General features: G+C 40.7%; 2 pseudogenes; one reads left to right on the top strand and one right to left on the bottom strand.

Annotated features, from left to right (window-relative positions):
- Positions 1-9,546: 9,546 nt before the first annotated feature.
- LOC138845507 (E3 ubiquitin-protein ligase Mdm2 pseudogene) lies at positions 9,547-11,108 on the bottom strand (annotated as a pseudogene).
- An 11,218-nt stretch (positions 11,109-22,326) lies between these two features.
- LOC100356738 (large ribosomal subunit protein eL42-like) lies at positions 22,327-22,751 on the top strand (annotated as a pseudogene).
- Positions 22,752-26,545: the final 3,794 nt, after the last annotated feature.

The following is a 26,545-nucleotide window of genomic DNA, read 5'->3' as shown; positions in this document are numbered from 1 at the left end:
AAAAGAAATTAGGAAACATAAAAATAGTGTTGGGAATTTATGGGATGCTGTCAAATGACTCAACGTATGTGTATTAGGAGTTTCTGAAGGTGTAGAAGTATAGAATGGGCTGGAAGGCCTATATAGTAAAAAAATTACAGAAAGCTTTTCCAACTTAGAGAAAGAATGGAACATCCAACTATAGGAAGTACATAGAACTCCTTAGAAGCATGACCATAAAAGATTATCACCATGAAGCATTGTAAAACATAGGACAGTAAAATATGAAGAAAGAATTCTAAAGTGTGCATGAGAGACATGACAAGATTACTTCCAAAGATTCTCTAATTAGGCTCACACCTGACTACTCATCAAACACTCTACATGCTAGGAGAGAATGGTGAGACATACTCCAATTTTCAAAAGGAAAAAAAGTTGTCAACCCAGAATATTTTACCTGGCCAAGTTCTCATTTGTGAATAAAGGTGAAATAAAGACCTTCCATAACAAATAGAAATTGAAAGAATTTGTCTCTACTTATCTATCATTACATAAGATGCTGAAGGATGTGTTACACACAGAAACACAGAGATAGTCATCCTTATAAAAGAATGTAAAGGCAGATATTTTCACAATAGAAAAACTGCAGAAATCCAAAGTAAACAATATGACTACTTATAGAAAACTAGCAGGGCCAAGTCATTACTTATCAATAGTAACCTTGACTGTAAATGGCTTCAAATTTCTAGTTACATGATTCAGACTGGCCAAATGGATTAAAAACAAGACCCATCTATTTGTTGACTACAAGAAACACAGCTCACCAGCAAAGATATATGCAGACTGAAAGTCAAAGGATGAAAAAAAATAGTCCATGCTAATAGAAAGCAAATAAGGGCAGATGTAGCCATTGTAATATCAGACAAAATAGTCTTTAACACAAAAACTTTTAAAAGAGACAAAGAAGGACACTATGTAATGATTAAGGAATCAATTCAACAGGAAAATGGGATTATAATAGAAGTATATACAACAAAATCCATTTTGTTTGGCTATTTAAAAGAAACATTAATGGATCTAAATGAGACATAGGCTCCAATACAATAGTAACAGGGAACTTCAAAATCCCACTTTCAAAATGGACAGATAAACTAGACAAAAAATCAACAGAGTTAGTCAACACCGTGGAACAAATGGACCTAACTGATACCTACCAAGCTTTTCACTTCACAGTTACAGGATACACATTCTTCTCATTAATGCATGGAACTTTATCTAGGATATACCATCTGCTTGGCCATAAAGCAAGTCTCAGCAAATTAAAATAAAATCAAAATCATACCATGTGTCTTCTCTGACCACATGGAATCAAGTTGGAAATCAACAACTCAAGAATATCTAGATCATATGCAAATACATGGAGAATGAACAACATGCTTCTGATTGAACAACAGGTTGGTTCATAGAAGAAATCAAAGGAAAAATCAACAAGTTTCTGGAAATGAATGAAGACTACAAAACATCATATCAAAACTTGGACATAGCAAAACAGTGTTAAGATAAAAGTTTATAGCAATTGGTACATACATAAAACAATTTGATAAGTACCAAATAAATGATTTGTCAGTGCATCTCAAGGACCTAAAAAAACAACAATAAACCAAACCCCAATTAGCATGAAGTAACAAATAATTAAAATTAGGGAGAAAATAAAATTGAAACAAAAAATAAAAAAATCAGTGAAAGTTAAGAGCAGTTTTTTTTTTTTGACAGGCAGAATGGACAGTGAGAGAGAGAGAAAGAGAAAAAGGTCTTCCTTTGCCATTGGTTTACTCTCCAATGGCTGCTGTGGCCGGCGCGCTGCAGCCGGCACACCACGCTGATCCAATGGCAGGAGCCAGGTGCTTCTCCTGGTCTCCCATGGGGTGCAGGGCCCAAGTACTTGGGCCATCCTCCACTGCACTCCCTGGCCACAGCAGAGAGCTGGCCTGGAAGAGCGGCAACCAGGACAGAATCCGGCGCCCTGACCGGGACTAGAACCCAGTGTGCCAGTGCCACAAGGCAGAGGATTAGCCTAGTGAGCTGCAGCGCTGGCTGAAGAGCAGTTTTTCAAAAAAATAAACAAAGCTGGTTCATGATTGGCCCAACTCACCAAAAGAGAGAGAAGATCCAATTCAATAGAATCAGAGATGAGAAAAGACATATAACAACAGATACCACAGAAATATAAAGAATCATCAGAAATTACTGCAAAGGCTTGCCTGCTAAGATATTGGGAAAACTAGAAGAAATAAATAGATGTCTGGACACATACAGTCTACCAAAATTGTGTCATTAAGGCTTAGAACACCTTAACAGATCAATAACCAGGACAGAGATTGAATCAGTGATAAAGACATTCCCACAAAGAAAAGCCCAAAACCAGACTGCTTCATGCTGAATTCTACCAGACACTTAAAGACTAATTCCAAATCTTTTCAAGCTATTCAAAACAATTAGAATACAGCAAATCCTCCCAACCTCCTTCTCTGAAGCCAGCATCACCTTAATTCCTAAACCAGAGAAAGATAAAACAGAGAAAGAGAATTATAAAGCCGGCGCCGTGGCTCACTAGGCTAATCCTCTGCCTAGTGGCGCCGGCACACCGGGTTCTAGTCCCGGTCGGGGTGCCGGATTCTGTCCCGGTTGCCCCTCTTCCAGGCCAGCTCTCTGCTGTGGCCAGGGAGTGCAGTGGAGGATGGCCCAGGTGCTTGGGCCCTGCACCCCATGGGAGACCAGGAAAAGCACCTGGCTCCTGGCTCCTGCCATCGGATCAGCGTGGTGCGCCAGCCGCAGTGCGCCGGCCACGGTGGCCATTGGAGGGTGAACCAACGGCAAAGGAAGACCTTTCTCTCTGTCTCTCTCTCTCTCACTGTCCACTCTGCCTGTCAAAAAAAAATTAAAAAAAAAGAAAGAGAATTATAGAGCAATATCCCTGATGAAGAGACACAAAACTCCTCAACAAAATAAAAGATAAATGAATCCAAGAACACATCAGAAATATCTTTTACCTGGACCAAGTGGGATTAATCACTGATATGCAGAGATGGTTCAACATTCAAAAATCAATCAATGTGATACATTAACAAACACAAAAAAACATGATTATCCCAAGAGATATAGAGAATGCATGTGATAAAATACAATAACCTTTCATGATGAAGACCTTAGCAAATTGGATAGAGAAGAAACATTCCTCAACACAGTCAAGGAAATTTGTGACAAACCCATACATGGCCAACATCCTATTGATTGAGAAAAAACTGGAAGCACCGCCCCCCCCCCAATATCCAGAACTAGAAAAAGATGCCCATCTCACCATTACTACTTAATATAATCCTGAAAGTTTTAGTCAGAGCCATTAAGCAAGAAAAAGATATCAAAGGGAAATAGATTTGAAAGGAGCAATTCAATTATCTTTATTTGCAGATGACACAATTCTATATATGTATATATATAGGGGATCCAAGAGACTCCACAGAAAGATTATTGGAATTCATAAAAAACTTGGTGATGTGGCAGGATATAAAATCAACACATAAAAAATCAATAGCCTTTCTATTCACAGACAATATTAAGGGTGAGGAAGAACTTTTAAGATAAGTCCCATTCACAATAACCACAAAAAATTAAATACCTTGGAAAATTTAGTCAAGGACATCAAAGATATCTACAATGACAATTACAAAACATTAAAGCAAGAAGTAGAAGATGACATAAAAAATGGAAAAATCATCACTATGGACTGGAAGAATCCACATAATCAAAAAGTCCATACTACCAATTTACAGATTTGATATGACTCCAATCAAAATACAAATGACATTCTTCTCACATTTAGAAAAAATGATACTAAAATCCATATGGAAACAAGAGTCTTGAATACCTAAAGCAATCTTATACAACAGAAACAAAGCCAGAAGCATCACAAAACCAGATTTCAAGACATACTACAGAGCACTTATAAACAACACAACCTGACACTGGCTCAAAAACAAGTTTGCAGACCAATGGAACAGAATACAAACTCCATGAATCAATCCACACATCTCAACCAACTTATCTATGACCAAAGAGCTAAAAATCAATTCATGGAACAAGGACAATCTCTTCAACAAATAGTCCTGGGAAAATTGGATCTCTGAAGGCAAAAGTATGAAACTAGACCCCTACTTTACACCTTACACAAAAATCCACTCAAATGGATCAAAGACCTAAATCTATGACCCAAAATGATCTAATTACTAGAGATCAGTGTCTGCAAGACATTGACATTGGCAAAGACTTCTTGGAGAAGTCCCCAGAAGCACAGGCTACCAAAATGAAAATTGACAAATGGTATTACTTCAAGTTGAGAAGATTTTGCATTGCAAAATAAACATTCAGCAAAGTGAAGAGGCAGAATGCTAGAAAGTATTTGCAAACTATGCAACTGATAAAGGGTTAACATCCATTATCTACAAGTTTAAAAAAATCAACAAAACAAACCAGTTAAGAAATGGGTAAATGACTTAAATAGGCATTTTTCAAAAGAGGAAATCAAATGGACAACAGGCACTTGAAAAAATACTCAGAATCACTATCCATTGGGAAAATGCAGATCAAAACTGTAATGATGTTTCACCTCTCTCAAGTTAGAATAGCTCTCATACAGAAATTAACCAAGAAATGCTGGTGAGGATGTGGGAGAAAAGGTAGCCTAATCTACTGCTGGTAAGAATGCAAACTGGTGCAAGTATTGTGAAAGACAGTATGCAAATACCTCAAAAATCAGAATGCAGACCTACCATATGATCTAGCCATCCCACTCCTGGGAATTTGCCCAAATCAAAAGAAATCAGCATATAAAAGTTATCTGTATGCCCATGTTGATTCCAGCTGAATTCACAATAGCTCAGAAATAGAATCAGATGTCCATCAACTATTGACTGGATAAAGAAATTGTGGTATAAATACACTAGGGAGTACTACTCAGCTGTGAAAACAATGAAATCCTGTCTTTTGCAATAAAATGGATACAACTGGAAACCATTGTATTTACTGAAAAAAGCCAGTCCCCAAAAGACCGACACCATATGTTTTCTGTGATCTGAGGTAACTAGTAGAAAACCTAAAATGTAATGTTTTGAGTGAAATGGACATATTTTGAGATTTGATGATTGCTTACCATCCTTGCCCCTTCTGTTGAAGAACAATGTTTTATTTCATACTATTTGTAACATTTTTATTTAGTGCAGGGTTAACTTTACCATCAAAAAATGAACTGACAGTAGATCTTTGTAAAATTTAAAAGTGAGGATGGGAGAAAGAAGAAGAAGGGTTGAAGAGTGAGCAGGATAGAGGTTAGAGTGGGAAGTATCACTATGCTCTTAAATCTGTATATATGAATTACAGATAATTGTATAACTTACATAAAATTAAGAAAACACATCAGTGGAAACCAAAACAAAAACAAAAAAAAAGACTCATATTGTTACCTTGCATTCCTTTAAAAACTTGCATTTGACTTTAATAATTGTAGTTCTTATATATGGAAAAAAAGTGCAGAAAAGGTAAGTCACTTGTTATATGTCATGCACATAGTAAAATTTCAGAGCTCTTATGAAAGCAAAATCTATGTTTCTTCAAATGTCATGTGTTTTCCATGGTACTTCTACATTGGCTTCATATATAATTTTGAAAATTTTATAAGAACTCTAACTGTAACAATCAGATAATATCCAGCTATACAAATAGAGTGTCAGATGCTGAATAACATAAAAATTTAAATAAAGGGAAGGAATAATGATACAGGCATTGGTTATGATGAAATATTTATCCAACAATGATTAAAGGGTAGACTTTTCTAGGGATATAATGTGCACATTGAAATTAAAATATATGTCAGCCAAATTCTGTTGCAAAAAGCTTCACAAATCTTTCTAATCTTAAAAAAAGTATCATTTTTAATCCCAGGTAAAAGTATAATGTGTATTACTCTCTCAGTAGGAACTAATTTGGAATATTCTCTAATTTCCTGCACATATATACAGTATGTATATTTATCTAATTATATTATTATATAATCTATATTTATATTATATTTATATTTATTTGGCTTAATAATATCAAACCATATTAAACAAAAATGACATTTTCTAATGTATGTTATAGTCACTGTCAAGATTTGAAGACAAGGAGAGAATCCAAAACAAAGTGAGACAGATTCCAAAGAAGTCTCATTAGAAAAACAGCACATGTATTATAACCAGTAGGTCAGAAGAGTATTTCAAAATATATTTAATGTAAAGAAAGAAAAAAAAACAAAAACCTTTCAAATGAGTGTACTATAACTAGTAAAGCTTGTTCATCTTGCAAAAAAGAAATAAAATTTTTCCTATGAATGCAAAAGCTAAGGCAATCCAACACCACCATATGAGCCCTACAGGGAATTTTTTGAATATTTATTTGGAAGGTAGATTTACAGAGAAGGACACACACACAGAGAGGGAGAGATAGATAGAGAGAGAGAGATCCTTCCATCTTCTCTTCCATTCCCCAAATGACCACAATGAATGAGGATGGGCCAGGTCAAAGCCAGGATCTAGATCACAAGTAGCTCAGCAACCAGCTAAGCTTTCACTTTTGTTCCAGCAGCTCTGAAAGGTAGCCTTGGCTCTGTTTGCCCAGCTTATGTGCTGAAAATCAGCCAGGGACTGGGAGCTCAGTGCCCTCAGTTACAGGGGGGCCAGGTCCCTACGTGTGTGGAGCCCTGGAGGGCCCAAATTTCTCCGTATCTGCCAGGGTACACCTTCCACTTGGGCCTGCAGGTGAGTGCCTGTTACCTATTCTGGTCTCTGTAGTTCCTGATATTTTTCAAGAGCAGCAGGAGCTGCTTCTTTCCAGTTTTTTCACTCTTGCAAGTAGCTTCCAGAGATCCTTGTGTTAGATGTAGTACCTGTACATTGATTTTTATCCCATTTGAAATTCTCATACTGGGCAGAACAAATCAAGAGACACTTGCCCTTCTTGAACGGGAATGTAAAGCCTTCTTCATGATCAAAGCTATCAGTGGCTTTTCCCATTCTGGGAAACACAAATCCAGTCCTGCAGATGAACAACTGGTCTTGTCTCAATGTCCCATCTGAGAATACTGCCCATAGGTAAGCTACCTCTAGAAGTGAAGAAGTAAAATTTTTCCCACACAAACAGAAGCTGAGGTTATTCATCCCCTCCATAAGAGATCTATAAGAAATGCTTAAAGGGGTCCTACATTAGAAGTCAAACATAAAGGGCCAGTATTGTGGCACAGTGAGTTAAGTTGCAGTTTCTGAAACCAGCAGTTCACTACTTTTTTTTCAACTTGCATATATTATATATATGTATGGATATGGATAGTAAGTATGTATACCTATTACAGTTTACATACATATGGAAAATGTATGCTTAACTGAAGAAAAAGATTCTTAGTTCTTTGAAGGCTTTTTACATTTAGTTAACATGCAATATCTCTCTAAATTGTAAAAAAGACTTTAAACATTTTAATAGATCTAGTTTTCACAGTACTCTTCAGAAAATACCTTTAGAACATAAATTATGTTATAGACAGAGAGAGAGAGACAGTGAAAAAAGTCTTCCTTCTGTTGGTTCACTCCCCAAATGGCTGACACAGTCAGCGCTGCGCCGATCTGAAGCCAGGAGCCAGGTGCCTCCTCCTAGTTTCTGATATGGGCACAGGGACACAAGCACTTGGGCCATCCTTCACTGCCTTCCTGGGCCACAGCAGAGAGCCAGACTGGAAGAGGAGCAGCTAGGACTAGAACCAGCACCCATATGGGATGCTGGTGCCACAGGTGGAGGATTAACCAAGTGAGCCACGGCACCGGCCCCAACAAATTGTGTTTGATCTTTAAAACAGGTAAAGTACCACAGAATAGAGTTAAAATACCACATATTGTAATGTTACTTTAAAAATTGTCAGGTGATTTATATTGCAAAATTTTAAAGCTACAAATTGCAATGTGTGTAAATGCATTGCTTTTAAGATTTCACAAATATCCTATAGTCAAACCAATGCTATATAACTCACACACTGTTCCTATCCTGATTTTCTTTTTTTAACATTTAATAAGTCATTTATTTGTAAATCAATAAATAATATATGCACATGAAACTTAAAAATTTAGACAATCAAGACTACATTGGTAATCCAGAAGCACGCAGAATGACTCTATGTGCAGAGCTGAATGTTATGTGAATAGCAACTGCTGCATAGGTATATCCTAACATACACCATCTATCATCTCATTTGTACTACCAACTTTCAGAATGAATGTATACAGCTCTAGCTGAAATATTACAAATCACAAATTAATAAAGCTTTGTGGTATTTGAAGACCAAAAATAAAGTACTGCCAGTCAATCGCTTCCTACCTAGATATGCACATGGAATCATGATGTATGTGACCTTTGCTTATAAAGCTTATATCAACAATGTTCTGTTAGTAATCAGCTCCACAAATTATCCCTCAGTTCTAAAATTTAGTTAGTTCAGTTGGTTTTATAGCCCTCATCTGAATATGCACAACTGTCAAATATAAGAGAAAAACACTGGGATCTTAAGTCAATAGTTATTTTCAGTATTTGGTGGAGACTCATACTTAACCATAATAAATTAATCTACAGTTTGAGAGAATTTCATAATCCTGTGTTCTGACCCTGTCATTCTTAGAAGGAACAGAATGAACGAATTCTGCATAACTTGTAAGTTGCAGTCTTCCCAGCTAGTTTTAAAATGGATAGTTCTGTTTACCAAGTTTCTGAATTCATTAGTTTCTAAAACTGGTCTGAAACCTAGGCAACTGCCAGGAACCATGTAACCCAGCCCAAGAAGATCATTCAAAGTGTCTCAGAATTCTTTCCAACTTAGAGGAAACAAGAGAGTCCACTAAATTCCTAAAGTGTGGAAAAGGCCTAGTATACCTGCCTACCCAGAACAATCTGAGTTTACTAGGGAGGCTTGGGAAGGTTTTGTGTGTGGGTAAATGATGGCTATTTTCTCAACTAACATCGTTACCACAAGTACTCCTTACCACATGGTTACACTGAAAAGACTTAAAGAATAAGTACATGTTTCACTTACAGAGCACCAAATACAGCTACCAACTTCTTTATCTGAAAAAAGTATTTTAAGCTTTGAGAGTAGAAAAACTAAGACTCAGACAATTTAACAGTATCCAAAATTTAAATATTAACTCTTTCACAAATATTTTCTCTCCTTACACAAAAGACACTAAATTTATATTTCAATGTCCTATTTATATATGTATTTTTTTTAAATCCAATACTTTTCATTTACATTTAGAAGAAAGTGGAGTGGCAACTATTTAAAGTCAAGAGTAAGGGTAAAGAATGAGCTATAGTCATTTATCCAACACAAATCATATTACAACCCAAGTGAAATTTTCCTTTGAAAAGTTAAAATTCATTTTCCCCCTCCCAAAGTTAAATTACATTGTAAAAGGGCAATCTAGGTGGGCTGAGACAATTCCTCTCTTTGATATATGTAAATAAAAATAGATCCATGTTGTCTAAATGTTTAGGGCTTCATAGTTAGAAATATATAATTCCATTTCTATGGACAGGTAAATTAGTTGAAATAAGTTAGCACAATCATTTGAATTGGTTGTCTACATACTGGGCAGGGCTTATTCCTTTTCTTTAGTTTTTTGGTACATGTGAAACATGACTTTAGGTGTCCTGTTTTGCCATGAACAATGCAACCATTTTTAGGTCGACCCTGGCAGATCACACAAGGTTCAATGGCATTAAGGGGAATATTAGATTCCGTACTTTCTTCTTTGTCTTGTGTTTCTTGGATGCTATAAATAATGCTATTAGAAGTTGATGGCTGAGAGAAGTCCTTTCTTGCGATTGAGAGGCTTGTGTGCTTTTATCATCATTTTCCTCAACACAGGATTCTTGGGAATCATCTGCTGTAGTTTTTTTACAATCAGGAACATCAAAACCTTCTTCCGCGTGTGTCGAGTTTTCTAGTTTGGCTTTCTCAGGGATTCCCCCTTTGTCTTTCCCCTTATCTTCAGGAAGCCAATTCTCACGGAGGGCCCAACATCTGTTGCAATGTGGTGGAAGGGGAGGATTCATTTCATTGCCTGAAGTACACTTCCAATAGTCAGCTAAGGAAATTTCAGGATCTTCTTCAAATGAATCTGTCTCACTCTCCCCTGCCTGATACACAGTAACTCACTATGCCTCATCATCTTCATCTGAGAGTTCTTGTCCTTCTTCACTAAGGCTGCAATCTTCTGAATCTAGAGATTCTACTTCAAATTCTACACTAAACTGATCAGAAACTGAATCCTGATCCAACCAGTCACCTGAATGTTCACTTACACCGTCATCAAGATCTAGGTTTGATGGCGTCTCTGTCGATTCACTGCCACTGCTTCTTTCACAACATATCTCCCCTATTACACACAGAGCCAGGCTTTCATCAAAGGACAAGGAAATACTATCTGATTTGTGGTGCTTTCTTTGGCATTCAGATAATTCATCTGAATTTTCTTCTGTCTCACTAATTGCTCTCCTTCTGGATGAGGTAGATGGTCTAGAAACCAAACTTGAAGACGAAGGTTTCTCTTCCTGCAGCTCCTGATCAGGGTCCTTTTGATCATTCCCACCTTCAAGGTGACACCTGTTCTCACTCACAGATGTACTTGAATCTGATGGTTCCTGCTGATCGACTACTACCAAGTTTCTGTAGATCATTGTATATATTTTCCTGTGCTCTTTCACAGAGAAGCTTGGCACTCCAAACAAATCTCCAAGAAGATCATTTGAACAATACACAATATGTTGTTGCTTCTCATCATACAATCGTTTAGTCATAATGTACTGGCCAAGATAAAATATAACCTCTTTCATGGTGTAAATGCCTTTTTGTGCACCAACAGACTTTAACAACTTCAAAAGCAATGGCTTTGGTCTAACCAGGGTCTCTTGTTCCGAAGCTGGAATCTGTGAGGTGCTTACAGCACCATCAGTAGACACAGACATGTTGGTATTGCACATTTGCCATGCCGGGGGCTTTCTCGCCTGGCGTGGGGGTGGAGGTCCCTCGAGCCTCCCTCGTCCGCTTACTGGGCGCGCAGACGCCCACCGCCGTGGGCCTCGGCGACCATTCCACTGGTGGGGCTAGGCCACTGGGGCGCTCCGACTCACGGAATCCCAAGAGGAGGGAAGCTCCCGGCAGCGAAAGCGGCAAGGACCTGGGCCAGGGAGTCACAGCCGCCCCTCAGGCTCGTCTACTATCTTCGTTTTCCTCGCAGTCACACAGGGGTAGGGCCACACAGGCGCCAAAAGGAGCCAGGCCCACCGAGGTGCAGCTGCGCGCGCCCCCTATCCTGATTTTCTTCCATGTAGACTTTCATTTTATGGCTTCAGTAACTGCATTTCCATTACCCTGAAAATTCCACAATTCCAAGAACCCTCTTATCTTGCTCATGTCAGCAGCTGATAAGTGTCTGGCATGTAAGGGTTTTGGAATATATAAGAATATACAGGTAAATGAAGTCAAGATACTAAAATTGTACAAATCCATCTTGTAACAACATTCGTCTGTGGATTTTATAAGACTGATGTTGAAGCTGAAAGAGCATCTATCCAAATTAAACTAGTTTGACCAGTGAAATATACACACTTTTAAAATATTGATTGATGATTTTGGAAGAGACAGAGAGTATTTTCTCATTTGCAGGCTAATCTCTTTAACATTTACAGTAGCCAGTGATGGACCAGGCATACACTGAAAGTCAAGATTGTAACTTGTTATCTCCCATAAACAGCACCTTACTCACAAAGAAAAAGTGATTTAATGAACAAAATTGTGTCAGCATTGTAGCTTACATCTAATGCACCCATTTTATTGTGCAAGAATGTGTACTTAATGTAAACATACCTGGACAGAAGTAATTTCCATAATAAATCAACTTGTGGAAAAAAAATCATGCTTTGAAAAAACCCAACTTCTGTCCCATGTCAGGGCACATTTATGAATATAAATTATGTTATTACAGGGCCTTATGGGGGCTTAGAAGAGGGTTCCTGTTGCCACCATTGTTAACCCAGATTACAATTTAGACTTTTGGAACCTGCCTGGTTCAGCCATGGCTATTTCAGATATTTAAAGAATAAACCAGGGCTGGCGCTGTGGCGTAGTGAGTAGAGCCGCCTCCTGCAGTGCCAGCATCCCATGTGGGCACTGGTTCAAGGCCCAGCTGCACCACCTCCAATCCAGCTCTTTGCTGTGGGAGAGCTATAGAAGATGGCCCTAGTCCCTGGGCCCCTGCACCCACATGGGAGACCTGGAAGAAGCTCCTGGCTCCTGGCTTTTGATTGGTGAGGCTCCAAACATTGCAGCCAATTGGGCAGTGAACCAGCTGATGAAAGACCTCACTCTCTCTCTCTCTCTGCCTCTCCTTCTCTCTCTGTGTAACTGTGAGTTTAAAATAAATAAATAAATCTTAAAATAGAATAAAACAGCAAATGGGAAATCTATATCACTTTCAAGTCAATCAGTTAGGGTTTTTAAAATGTGTATAATATTTCAGCAGTAAAACTGGTTTGATTTTGAGAATATATTCTTTCAGCTAACCTATCATCTCTCCCATAAAATCCAGTGAGATGTGCTGTATTATGTTAGCAGATGAATTCATGCAATATTTGAATGTTGACATCAATTACTCATATTGTTACTCATTTCATCACTCTTACACGCCACACACCAACTGTTGACATGAACATGACAGTTGCTGTCATACAATTTGTGATGTATAGAAGCACAATTATTGAAGCCGGGACATTAAAGTGTAACATATAAGAAAATCATTCTAGGAATAGTGTGTGAGTTGCATAGCATTGGGTTGACTAGAGCATACTTGTAAAATCTTAATATCAGTGATTTCTGGGGAATTCACGGTTGTAACTTTGAGATGTTACAATAGAAATCACCTGAAATTTTTGAAAACATTAGTATAAGTAGTCATGTCATGTTATGTTTTGGAATATCAAATTGTATTAAAATAAAACACATTCAGTGGTATATGGGTACTTTATGAACAGAAATATGAAAGCTGTTATAGCTACAATGCCCTCTAATTTTATTTTGCACCTTCAGGATTCTTTTGGAAATTCTCACCTTCCCACCATTTGAGATGAATTTTTAATATCTATGCAAGTCTAAAAAGAGGGTGATATTTTGATATTAACTGGATATGAACATTATTTTTACTGAATTAATCTATCGAGATAAGTTTTATGTTTCTTTATTCACTCAAATGAAAACAATTATCTCTATGCCAGAAAGAGACACAGAAAGACAAGAGGGCAAGAGGCAGTGCCCATTTGCAGATCATTTTTCTTTTTTTTTTTAACTTTTATTTAGTAAATATAAATTTCCAAAGTATAGCTTATGGATTACAACAGCTTTCCCCCCAATAACTTCCTTCCCACCTGCAACCCTCCCAACTCCTACTCCCTCTCCCATTCAATTCCATTAAGATTCATTTTCAATTATCTTTATATACAGAAGATCAATTAAGTATATATTAAGTAAAGATTTCAAAAGTTTGCATCCACACAGAAACATAAAATGTAAAATACTGTTTGAGTACTAGTTTTAGCATTAATTCACATTGAATAACACATTAAGGACAGAGATCCTACATGAGGAGTAAGGGCACAGTGACTCCTGTTGTTGACTTAGCAAATTGACACTCTAGTTTATGGCATCAGTAATCTCCCTAGGCTCTTGTCATGAGTTGCCAAGGCTATGGAAAACTTTTGAGTTTGCCAACTCTGAAACTCTGATCTTATTTAGACAAGGTCATAGTCAAAGTGGAAGTTCTCTCCTCCCTTCAGAGAAAGGTACCTCCTTCTTTGATGACCCGTTCTTTCCACTGGGATCTCACTCGCAGAGATCTTTCATTTAGTTTTTTTTTTTTTTTTTTTTTTTTTTTTTTTTTTTTTTTTTTTTTTTTTTTTTTTGCCAGAGTGTCTTGGCTTTCCATGCCTGGAATACTCTCATGGGCTCTTCAGCCAGATCTGAATGCCTTAAGGGCTGATTCTGAGGCCAGAGTGCTGTTTAGGACATCTGCCATTCTATGAGTCTGCTGTGTATCTCGCTTCCCATGTTGGATCGTTCTCTCCCTTTTTTATTCTATCAGTATTAGCAGACACTGGTCTTGTTTATGTGATCCCTTTGACTCTTAGATGACTCAGTATGATCAATTGTGAACTGAAATTGATCACTGGGACTAGTGAGATGGCATTGGTACATGCCACTTTGATGGGATTGATTTGGAATCCCCTGGTACATTTCTAACTCTACCATTTGGATGTTAGAGTCTACTGCCCGAAAAACGTCACCAAGAGACGTCTCTTATGCAAACAGCAAGGGGAAGCTTTATTGATTATCCAGCATGCTGGGGCTGTCTGATCATCATGAGCAGAGCAGCCCCGAATAACCAAAGGTTAGGGTTTATAAAGGCAAAAACCGCAAAACCGGAAAGGGGGGAATACATGGTTGCTATGCACGGTTGCTATACACAGTTGCTAAAATCAAAAGAGAGTACATAAAATCAAAAGAGAGTATATGGTTACTGGGGTCAACATAACCTAAAACCTAAGTGAAATTAATATTTATCATAATCTTGACAATACCAGTTACAATCTTACAATTAGAATTAGGACTTGACATTAATGTAAGACACAGACAAATCACATCTTTATTATTAGCCCAGGTAACCCAGGTGCAACCTTTTTACTTTTAAGCTTGAACAATCATGCTATGGGTTTTTTTGTGCTCTGCCAAGGGTGATGTAGTGCACTGCTATTGTCCGACTATTTGAGATCATAGTTTCAGACCAGAGTCTCATGGTGGGGGGGGGTGCTTTCTCAGAATGGAGTCTCAAGTGCTCCAAAATGGAGTCCCTACTGTCAAGATGCTACTTTACTCTGTCTTATTTTCACAGCTGCACCAGGAAGGTTTAAACCTGTAAGCTTAAGCTTAACTTTTTACACCCACACATATACAATTTTAACTCTTCATGGGCAAGTCATATTGAGCATAACCCAAACTGTACATTTCCTCCCTCTCTTATTCCCACTCTTATATTTAACAGAGATCAGTTTTCAGTTAAATTTCAACACCTAAGAATAATTGTGTGTTAATTACAGAATTAAACCAATAGTATTAAGTAGAACAAAAAATACTAAAAAGGATAAAGTATTAAGTTGTACATGAGCCAAGGACCTAAATAGACATTTTTCAAAAGAGGAAATCCAAATGGCCAACAGACACATGAAAAAATGTTCAGGATCACTAGCCATCAGGGAAATGCAAATCAAAACCACAATGAGGTTTCACCTCACTCCGGTGAGAATGGCTCACATTCAGAAATCTACCAACAATAGATGCTGGTGAGGATGTGAGGAAAAAGGGACACTAACCCACTGTTGGTGGGGATGCAAACTGGTCAAGCCACTATGGAAGTCAGTTTGGAGATTCCTCAGAAACCTGAATATAACCCTACCATTCAACCCAGCCATCCCACTCCTTGGAATTTACCCAAAGGAAATTAAATTGGCAAACAAAAAAATGGTCTGCACCTTAATGTTTATTGCAGCTCAATTCACAATAGCTAATACCTGGAATCAACCCAAATGCCCATCAACAGTTGACTGGATAAAGAAATGATGGGACATGCACTCTATAGAATACTATACAGAAGTAAAAAGAAAATGACATCCGTTCATTTGCAACAAAATGGAGGAATCTGGAACACATCATGCTGAGTAAAATAAGCCAGTCACAGAGGCACAAATATCATGTTCTCCCTGATCAGTGACAACTAACCAAGCACCAAAAGGAAACCTATTGTAGATCCACTTTTCTAATGCACTTGATGGGTAGAATTGTGACAAGATAAAGTGAGGAGCTGAACTAGCTATCATGATCTTACACATAGATTGCAGGAAATCAATTAAATGTATCATTTTCTGTTACCTTCTTAGGCGAAGCTAAATAGAAAGCTGATATTGAGAAGGTGAGTCTTGAACCCAGTTTCTCTGAAATGGGAAGCAGATATTCCAACTTGTGTCTTTATTCTTAGGCCACATTCACACAACTATGATATGCATTTTGTATGATCATTATGAAGAACTCAAATTTGTGTGAGATATAAAAAAATGCTACACTATAATTGGATTCTTAAGTTCCATGATGGAAAGTAGCCATGGAGTAATGCTCCAAACACAATTAGAGCAGAGGATTTCCCTCTTAGTGTTGCACATACCCTGCCCTGTGTTTGTGAAGCCCACTGCACACTCTAGTCTGGCAGCTGCCTGGCCCAGGGCCTTCTTCCCAGACTCAAGTACAACCCACCCTCTTTACGAGTTCTGCCTGCACTGAGTCCCCATATGCAATTACTCCACTATGCAAATCTCAATGAAAGCAGGCTTCTCTCGAGAACTAATAAGTAAACCCCAAATTCACAACATGTGTAAGTTCATGAAAAATGGAATCATCAACTACTGGGACTTGTGAATCCCACAAAGTAGAACTCATGGTATTCTCAGAAACATTTTTCATTTTACTTTTAAAAAAAGTAAAGAACAGAACACACCAAGTAGAGTCCTTGCGGAAATGGCCATCTGGTCTGATATTCTGAGGCTAGTCCTATTGCTGCATTGATCTTTCCTCAGAGATTTCCATCTCAGAGGCATTCTTTGCAGCAAAACAAGACCAAATTTTAGATAATGTCAAGCCTCCTGCCAGTTCCATACTCTTGTCAGTTGTACCCCTTTCTCTAATTCTGAAATCTGCACTAATTGCCATGAATGTTGAAAAAAGTTTAGGGGCCTCATGGCTGCTTATAGCTTCTGGGAATAGATGAAGCCTCAAGCAATATGGGGAAAGGGAGAGTGGCAGAATTAGGGATCACTCATTACACACATGTGCATGCCCTCTATTGTTAGGGAGGTGCATCCAGCGCCTATCCTGCTTGACTGGAGGAAGAAGACTTTGGCTATGGGAACATGAGCAAAGTACTGAGTATTCAATTTTGTTTTGGATCTCAGTTTCCTGAAAGTCATGACTTGGCTCTCCAAGCATCCCCTGAATGTGCTCTCCAGAACAGGTGTCTTTGCTTTAACTGATGGTGACATCAGAACATAGTCTGGCATCAATGGCCATGGGCTGCCTTTCTACCCTCCGTCTCCCTGTTGGCTGGCTGGAGCAGTGGCTTACAGGCCACTGAGACTGGTTAAAACATTTGCAGTGCCTCAAGAGCAAACAAGCAAGACATAGCAGTCTAGTCAGCCTTGGTGTGGCCAAAGAATCCACCAATGGCACCTTAGCCATTGGCACCTTGGCCTTGAGTATCAACATATGGACTGGCCTCCATCTGCCAAATTTCTTCAACTGTTTCTGGCAGGCAGTCGCTGCCAGACTTAAGGACATTCAGTTCAACTGTTTGCAATCACTGCACCCTACCAATCGGTTTCTTTGGATGCAGAGGAGATGGGAACCTGGTCTCATATTCCACATTCTGCTCAATACCTTCTATTGCTGCACAAACTGGGTGGGATAACAGTTGTCTTCATTTGATATCTGCAAGTCACTTCCCAAGTTTTCCAGTCTGTGCTCAGGAAGCCATATTTAGTCAGCATAGATGTGGGGCTGGGCACATTCCCATGGAGCCAGGGCTGCAGAGGCTCATGGGCTGAGACTGTCTTCTGAGGTAGGCATTGGGTGCCAGGTTCCAGGATGGGCAGAAAGGAGCAGCAGCAGGGGGTCTGACTTTGGGCTCATGGTTCTTGTGAGATGTCTGGTTCCAGTGGAGCAGTGCAGGCAGCTGATGACGCTGATCACTGGGAGTCTGGTTGGACGGTTGCTTTCCATGGTCTCTCCCTGTGGTGCTCCCAGCTGCAGTGGGGGTTGCAGCCCTGTCAAAAACTTGCAAGCTCTCTGAGCCCAAGCATCTGTGGGCAGGGAACCCCTCAACCCAGCCTCCCAGAAGCTTTCTCCTTCAACAGTGGCAGGCATCAGACCCGCCGTGTCATCCTGCGCTCCCAGAGCCTAGAGCCCTTTGGGACCCTCCTGAAATGGCTTCCTGGTGGCACTGCTGGGCTCAGGGACAGAGGAACTCAGGGGCACAGGACTGTGAGGTAACATGGTGTTGCTGTGGATGCCTCGAGGCTGGGGAGGGATGCATGCAGTGCTGCACAACATCCTGGGGAGTAGAGATCAGGTGTTTCCACCCCCCCAGTCCTGGCAGGGACTGGCAAAGATGTTGCTTTGATCATGTGGGTGTGTGTGGGGGCAGAAATTTGCCCCAGCAGTGTGCTCCTCACCCCTTCAGACATCTGGGAAGTATCCACACATGGGCCTGGGCATGTATAGGGTGGCTCTGCACTGCCACCGGAAACCCTTCTTCAGCCCTCTGCCACATCTGGGAAGGATGTAGGGACTCTGGCCCACATATAAGCCCATGGAACCTGATTCTACCAGTGGAACTCTCCGGGAAAAGGAATGGCCAACCCCAGAGGGGCCTGAACTTTTGCTCCTTGTACCCTCTTCTCTCTCCTGCCTTCCCTTAGCCTGTCCACTCCTGCACCTCGCTGTGTCTCCAGAGACAGAGAGACTCGGCAGTTGGCAATTCTCTGCAGAGTTCCCAGGTAGCCTGAGCATGGCAAGCAGAGCAAGGCAAGATGAGCCTTTTGTAGGGTGGTGGTAGGGAGCTGCATTGTGGGAAGAGGACTTTTTAGGAGCTGAGATGTAGTGATCCTGAGCTAGGACCCAGGATGGAGTGCAAATCTGTTGGGCTTTGTGTGCAGGAGCAGAAACAGCAACATGTAAAGTGGGTATCAGTTATGGCACAGTCGGCCTCTGTGGAGTCCCTTGGGATCTCAGGAACATAGTGCTGGGGCTAAGAAGCTGGATGGAATGAATGGAGCACTAGGGTAGAGTTTTTCACTCATCTGGGAGAACTGATTGGCCAATGGATACAACTTTGTGCATGTGGAGGATTGGTCACAGCCACATGGTTCTATACAGTGCTTTGCGGGTGTCGGGTAGCCATCTTGTTACTCACTTAACCTGCTCTCCCTGCACTCCAGGTCTGCTAATGCAGCTGCATGTGTGGTTGTAGATGCTGAAGGATGGGCTCTTTTTCTGGCTGCTGAAGACTGGAGGTTGTCAAAGGAGGAGGCAAGACTAAGAGCTCAGACAAGTTCTTGAGGGGGCCACTGACCTGGTCCTGTGATGGGTGGGCATGAACTACTTTGAAAATTGGGCATCTTTGGCCAAGAAAGCTGAGTTGGCAGAGGAGGTGTTTGCAAATTCACCTGTGTTAAGGAAGTTAAATCCCTGTATCTGGAAGAAGTAATATATGCAAGTCAGGGTGGGGTTTGGAAGCAGCTCTCTATATTGTGTCTTGAGACAGAGCATATTAAAGTCCGTATTTACCAGCTTGACTCCAGAAAGCATAGACCCTTTGATCCTGCACAGGGGAAGCTGTAGCTAAGCACTGAGTTATGTATATTAAAGGCTGGGTAGACTTTGATTAGAAGGCCTCCTGCAAGTGGAGGAGATGAGGAAGAGGAGGCAAACCTGGGGAATCTTGAATGGGTCAGTACATACCCATCTATGGGGCAACCTTCACTCATCTCCAGCAAGTTAGGAAAGAATAATTTTTTTTAATTTGCAAGAGAATTCTCTAGCTTGGATATGTAAGTGTGGGATCATATTATAGAAATGTGGTAAAATGTTAGGATGAGTGCCCTTCCATAAAGTCTGAAATGTGACATCTGCCCTAGAATGGTATGTTGGGGCACAGGAATCACACACCCAGGAGCTGACAGACTAGGCTCTGATGGGTGTCCATCATGTCTGGCCATGGGCAAAGGCTGGAGTTGAGCTCATGCCTTCAAGGCTCCCTCTTATATGGTGCTTGGACTCTGCAGGAAATTTTTGTGCAATATCATGTACCAAGTAGATCCCACAGTTCAGCCTCTGGGGATTAAACTATAAGGAATAGGACAGACAGAGTTCCAGCCCTTGGGATAGGGAGAAGACTATGACACCTAAGCTGCTATTAGTGTTGGGAAAGATATTAACACAAGACAAGGCACAGATGAAGGGTGTGTTGTATGGGAGGGGAAAATGGATGTGGAAACAGAATCTCAAAACAGTGGAGTGGCATGCCCAGTGCCACACACTGGTAAGTGGAAAGTCAATGCAGCCCCTGATCTCTAATTCTTGGACCCAATATTTCATGTCCACCATACTGTTCTGGGGTTCTCAGAAATGTCTACAGGAATGGACATATCCTGTATTTGTCAACTCTCATTTTTCTTTCCCCATGTCCATGCCCTGTTACCCTCCCCAGGGATCTTCAGACCCAAGATGGCAGAGATGCCATATGGAATCTATTTGAAGGAGAGAGGAGTGCCCAAGTTATAAAAGCAGAACCAAAAATTGAAAGTAGTGGCTGGCCTGGGAGTGTCTTTGATTTGAAGCCATCAGTGGGTGGATCTAGCAGTGTGGGATTTTAAAGTGATCTCTCTGGCATTGGTGAGGATAATGCAAGCTATTTCCCCTCAAGGTCCATCAGCTGGAAGATATAAATTTACTTCAAAAAGTAAACCTATTACTGTGCTGTGAATAAAACAATGGCATTTCTACTTAGCTGGCTAAATGTAGGAGATTGAGTGTTTCCACTTGCACAAGGTACTTCATTATTTTCTCTGAATATTAAGGATTGATTTTACTGAGTGGAGTTTCCTTTAACATAAGCGCTGGGACAAAGTTACTTGTTTGTCACCGTGTGTCAGTATATCATAAGATGGGGCTTGGACACAGCAGCTATCAGGCTTGTTTCTACTGAATGTGTCTAAATATCCAGCATGAAGATTCAAAATTTTGTGTTGATGTGGGCCAATATAGAATTTTTCTTATACATTGTAGGTGTTGGGGAGGAAGCTAGCAAATGGTAACAGATGTCATTTACTGTGGCCCTCCCCCTCAGGAACTGGCCTCCTGTGGTGGAATGAGAAGGCATGCCAAGATGGCCACTGGCAAGCGAGGGTCAGTTACTAAGGAATGGCTTTGAATCCAACTGGCAACGGAGCCTGCCTGGAAACAGGCTGTGATTGGATGGCTTTGGAAACTGCCTGGCAACAGGCTGTGATTGGTTGGGGCATAGACCACCCCTTTGACCGGATTGACTGGTCTTGGCTATATAAGCTGTTGTACTAACTGAAATAAACAAGTCTGTGGGCTGCTTGCCTCAAGCCCACTTTCACCCGACTCCTGGGGTTTGTGTGGTGACTCCACACCTCTTGCCCCCACCACGCTCCTCCTCTCAGAAATGAATCCACTGCAACATTGTTGAGAAATCAAGTGCAACAGCCTCCTTTTGGGAATCTCACACAGATGTGTCCCCTCATCTACCTTTATCTGTCTCAGGTATGCAGCAGGAAGGCTCAAGCAGGAAGGAGGGAAATAAGAGGGTGGGAGATGGACAGCAATTTTGGGTCCTGAAAGAAGAAAGAAGCATGAATCAGCAAATGGTTGAGTTGGGGAGAGGAAGCAAATAGGAAACAGTTTCTTAACTTTCATATTTCAAAAGGAAGGAAAGTAGGAAGCCATCCTAGCAACAACAACATTTCTGCATTCCCACAGGTGGTGCTCAGGGACAGGTGCATAGGGCAGAGAATGAGCCCTTGGCTGGAAAGTGGCACTCACACTTGTAGGTAAGGCAGAGCTGGTACAAGTCAGGATTGCATAATGCTGCTGACAGGTGTCTCACAGGAGGCACTGGAGAAGTGCAACAGATAGCTGTCTTAGAGAGCTCACTCCTAGTCCAAGAGAGGTGGACCTGCAGGTACTTGGAACACTGCCTGGTATATGGGCAGTGTTCAATCAACATCAACTCTTGTAGTGTTCTTTAGCCTCAGAACTCAAAACTGGGGATGGAAGGTGGTTTCCAGATCCCTGAGATTGCATATAGAGTTTTTAATATATAAGAGCACTTCAAATAGTTAATGGAAAATGAGATTTAAAACTAATTATATTTTGCTACAAGAAGTTTGGGTACCCATGCATCATTCTTTTGTAATACACATTTTTTTTTCATTTATTTGTGCACAGAGAAGTAGAAATAAAGATAGAAAGATAGAACGAAGCAGAAATAAAGAGAAATCTCAGGCTGGTTCTCTTTCTTTCTGAGCTGATAGCATTCCAGCAACATGGTGAATATTCCGAAAACCTGCCGGACCTTCTGTAAGAAGTGTGGCAAGCACCAGCCCCACAAGATGATACAGTATAAGAAGGGCAAAGACTCTGTATGCCCAGGGAAAGTGGCGTTATGATAGAAAGCAGAGTGGCTATGGGGGACAGACTAAGCCAATTTTCCAGAAAAGGCTAAAACTATAAAGAAGATTGTGCTGAGGTTTGAGTGTGTGGAGCCCAACTGCAGATCCAAGAGAATGTTGGCTATTAAGAGATGTAAATACTTTGAATTGGGAGGAGATAAGAAGAAAAAGGGGCAAATGATCCAGTTCTAATCTTCATCTTCTGTTTTGTTATGAAGACAATAGAATCTAAAGGTTACCACTGTTCACTTCATTTGGTCTTTTGGAAGGGAATGAACCAGAGCCATCAATAAAACTCCTCTTGGAAATTTTTTTTAAAAAAGAGAAATCTCCATTCTGCTGATTTATGTTGCAGATGGACACAATGTCCAGGGCTGGGCCAGGCTGAAGCCAGGAGTCTAAAACTCTAGGAGTGTCTCCCAAATGCTGACAAAAAAACTGGGTCATGAATCATCTGCTGCTTCCCTAGGTGCATTAATAGGGAGCTGGATCAGAAGTAGAGCAGACATTGTTGCCTATATGGGTTTAACCCACTCTTCCACATGCAGGATCAAAAGTAGAGTTGTGAATTGAACCCAGAGACTCCAATATGGGTCGAGAGCATCTGAAGCAATGTCTTAACTGCTGTGTCAAACAGCCAACCTATGGAAAGGAGATTATGATTGAGGAAATAACATAAAGCAAGTTCCTCAAGTCAGCCATGACAGGGTTCTCAGGGGACCTGCAATGCAGCACCAGTGGAAAGAATGGTGGGATCAGACCCTAAGGGCCTATCACAGAATGCTAAGTTTTTAAATGTGCTATGTAGGGGTGATGAGGTTGGGAGAAATGTTGCAAAGTTTTCTGCATCAGTGTGTGGGTCATTATCAGGTCTCTGAAATCACTAAGAAGCAATGTGAAGGACACAAGAGAGACTGAAATTAGCTGCAGTAAGGAAGTGGGGGCCATGTTCCATGAAAAAGTTTCTAGCCTAGAGGAGGATACAGGAAGTAGGTGTGGATTCTTGAGGCCAAGAGAACACCATCACAGAGGAAGAGTAGAGGGGCATGGCAGAGAAGGGGCTGAGTGCATAGTATGTGGTGCACCCACCAAAGCAAGTGGCCAGCTGGTTTAGAATTTTGACTTCAGTGTTACTGCTTTAGATATCATTTGTTGAATGCCTTCCCTTTCCCTGGAAATAAGGCATCCTTTGGGGCTGACACTGTGGCATCTTAGGATAAGCCTCCACTTGTGGTGCCTGCATCCCCCATGAGCACCAGAATTCCTAGCTACTCCTCTTCTGATCCGACTCTGCTTACTGTCTGGGAAAGCAGTGGCAAATGACCCAAGTGCTTGGGTCCCTGCACTCACATGGGAGACCCAGAAAAAGCTTCTGGCTCCTGGCTTCAGATCAGTCCAGCTTCAGCCATTGTGGTCACTTTAGCAGTGAACCAATGGATGGAAGACCTTTCTCTTTCTCTTTTTCTCTAACTCTGCTTCTCAAATAAATAAAAAAAATCTTTTTAAAAAGACATACTTTATGTCATTGCTTTTATGAAGGTGGGTACAACTATTCCCAGTTTACAGGTGAGAAAACAATTTACAGAGGTATAACTTTTTTCAAGCTGCCCAGCTATAGATGGGGCATCCACACATGTCAGGACCTGGCAAAGTTCCACATACATCTCTTGTCCTTGAGAGCATTTAATAGCCCCCCTTTCACTTTCAAAGGGGCCCCAGAGAATGAGAAATTAGATTGATAATTAAATATGTCCCATATTGGAGTACTAGATTTAATTCCTGTCTCTGTCCTTGACTCCAGCTTCTTTCCAGTGCAGACCCTGGGGTACAGCAGTGATGATTCAAGTAGTTGGATTACTCCCACCCAAGTGGGAGATTTAGGTTGAGTTACTGCCTCCTGACCTGACTTCACCTGATCTAGCCCCAGCCCAGCCCCAGGCTTAGAGGAATGAACCAGGAGGTTGAAACTCTATCTACCACTCTAGGAAGAAAGGGAAGAGGAAGGAAAAAAAATAAAGAATATAAAGAGAAAGAGTGTAGGAAAGGAAAAGAGTAAGGGAAACAATGAAAACAGATAAAGAAAAGGAGGCAGAGAGAAAGGAAAAAAGGGAAGGAGAGAGGGGAGGAGATAAGAAAATAAAATAGAGAATCCAAACTTGAACAGATCATATATGGTCAACTAGAAATATGGAATGGAGGCAGAATTCACCCTCCAATTTTCCTGACTCCAGAGCCTGATCTCTTCTCAGTACTCATTTTGCCTTACCCAGGCACCATGCTCTTGGTCTATAGAAACGGACTAGGTCAGTACTGTTGCAGTTTGGAAGATGAGATGTTGGTAAAGGGTCTCATGTCCCATTGAAATCAGTCCATGGAGCCAACTGCAACATCACAAACTATCTCCTGCAGGGTAAGGGCCAAGTCCTTTCCAGTCATTCACCCATTGGTTCAGTGGTTGCACAGGATATCAGCAGACTTCTGCTAGAAACTGGCAGGCTCAGACTCATAGTTCAGCAGCCTCTGACACACCTCTTTGTATGTCCCAAAAATCCCAGGTGACCTCCCACCCAAGAACTAAATGGGCTGATCCTGCCTAACTTCTCAGACCAGACATGACCTCGGTGTATCCAGGGTGATATAACTGTAGATTGTTGCTACCAGATTTTAATTGTACAGCATAGCACTGTTCAGAAGGACCTCTGACATACCATGGGTTTCCAGTTGTAGTCTTCTGCCCTAGCTCCTGTCCACATTCCTGTCATTTTGCAATCCCACTGAGAACAAGAATTGCACAGAACTAGTATTTGTACAGGGTTTTGAACATATTATCACTGACTTGGTAGGCCATACAGATTGACATTTATAATAGCCCTGGAGACATTAATGTTATTCCCCATTCACAGATGAAAAACTGAGGTGCACTAATGTTAACTGGTACAATTTTACCCAGCCAGCAAATTGGGAGCCCTGTATTTGAATGCAGGCATGCAAGATCTCCAGTACTAAATCTCAGTAGTTTCATTAAAATGGTGGAAAAACAAAAGGAAGACTCTCTGAGACTCACTATCAGGAGCAGCAGAATATATTAGGGTAACCAGGAGAAGCCCAAAGTTTTTTGGAAATTATCTTTCTAGCAGATGTCATTTGAGAAGCCCACCCAGATTGGGATATGTAGATTCAAGTACTGGCTCCTGTTTCCAGTTTCCTACTAATCTGCATCCTAGAAGGCAGAGGTGATGGCTCAAGTAATTTGGTCCCTGCTGCCAATGTGGGAAACCTGGATTGAGTTCTCTATTCCCAGCATCTGCCTGGCCTAGCCTTATCTGCTTTGTACACTGGATGAGTGAGCCATCATATGGGTGCTCTGACATTATTCACAAGTATAAAGTCCATTACCTGGGAATATGAAAAAAAATTTCGCTGTATATAAGAGGTGCGTTTTTCATCTAACTCTTCCTCAGAGAAAATATATCTGTTAAATAAGGTCTTCAAAGAGGGAGGTGCCTTTCTCTGAAGGGAGGAGAGAACCTCCACTTTGACTATGACCGTGTCTAAACACGATAAGAGTCGGAGAACTCAAGGGGCTTCCATAGCCTTGGAAACTCATGACTGGTGCATAGGGAGATTACTGATGCCATAAACAGGAGTGTCAATTTGTAAAGTCAACAACAGGAGTCACTGAGCACTTACTCCTCATGTAGGATCTCTGTCCTTAATGTGCTGTACACTGAGGCTTAATGCTATAACGAGTACTCAAACAGTATATTTCACTTTGTGTTTCTATGGGGGTGCAAACGATTGAAATCTTTACTTAATGTACACTAAACCGATCTTCTGAAAAAAAAAAGGAAATTATCAATTCCCAACTTGACTCTCACTGGGATTAAACATGACAATAGGTCTGATCTGATTTCATCATCATTTAAAAAAAATCATCTATTATTTTTCACTTTATGTTTCTGTGTGGGAGCAAACTGTTGAAATCCTTACTTAAGGTATACTAAGCTGATCTTCTGTATATTAAGATAATCGAAAATGAATCTTGATGTGAATGGAAGGGGAGAGGGAGTGGGAAAGGGGAGGGTTGTGGGTG

Source organism: Oryctolagus cuniculus, chromosome 15 (genome assembly GCF_964237555.1).
Source record: "Oryctolagus cuniculus chromosome 15, mOryCun1.1, whole genome shotgun sequence".
NCBI lineage: Eukaryota > Metazoa > Chordata > Mammalia > Lagomorpha > Leporidae > Oryctolagus > Oryctolagus cuniculus.
This window is presented reverse-complemented; position numbering and strand designations above follow the sequence as displayed.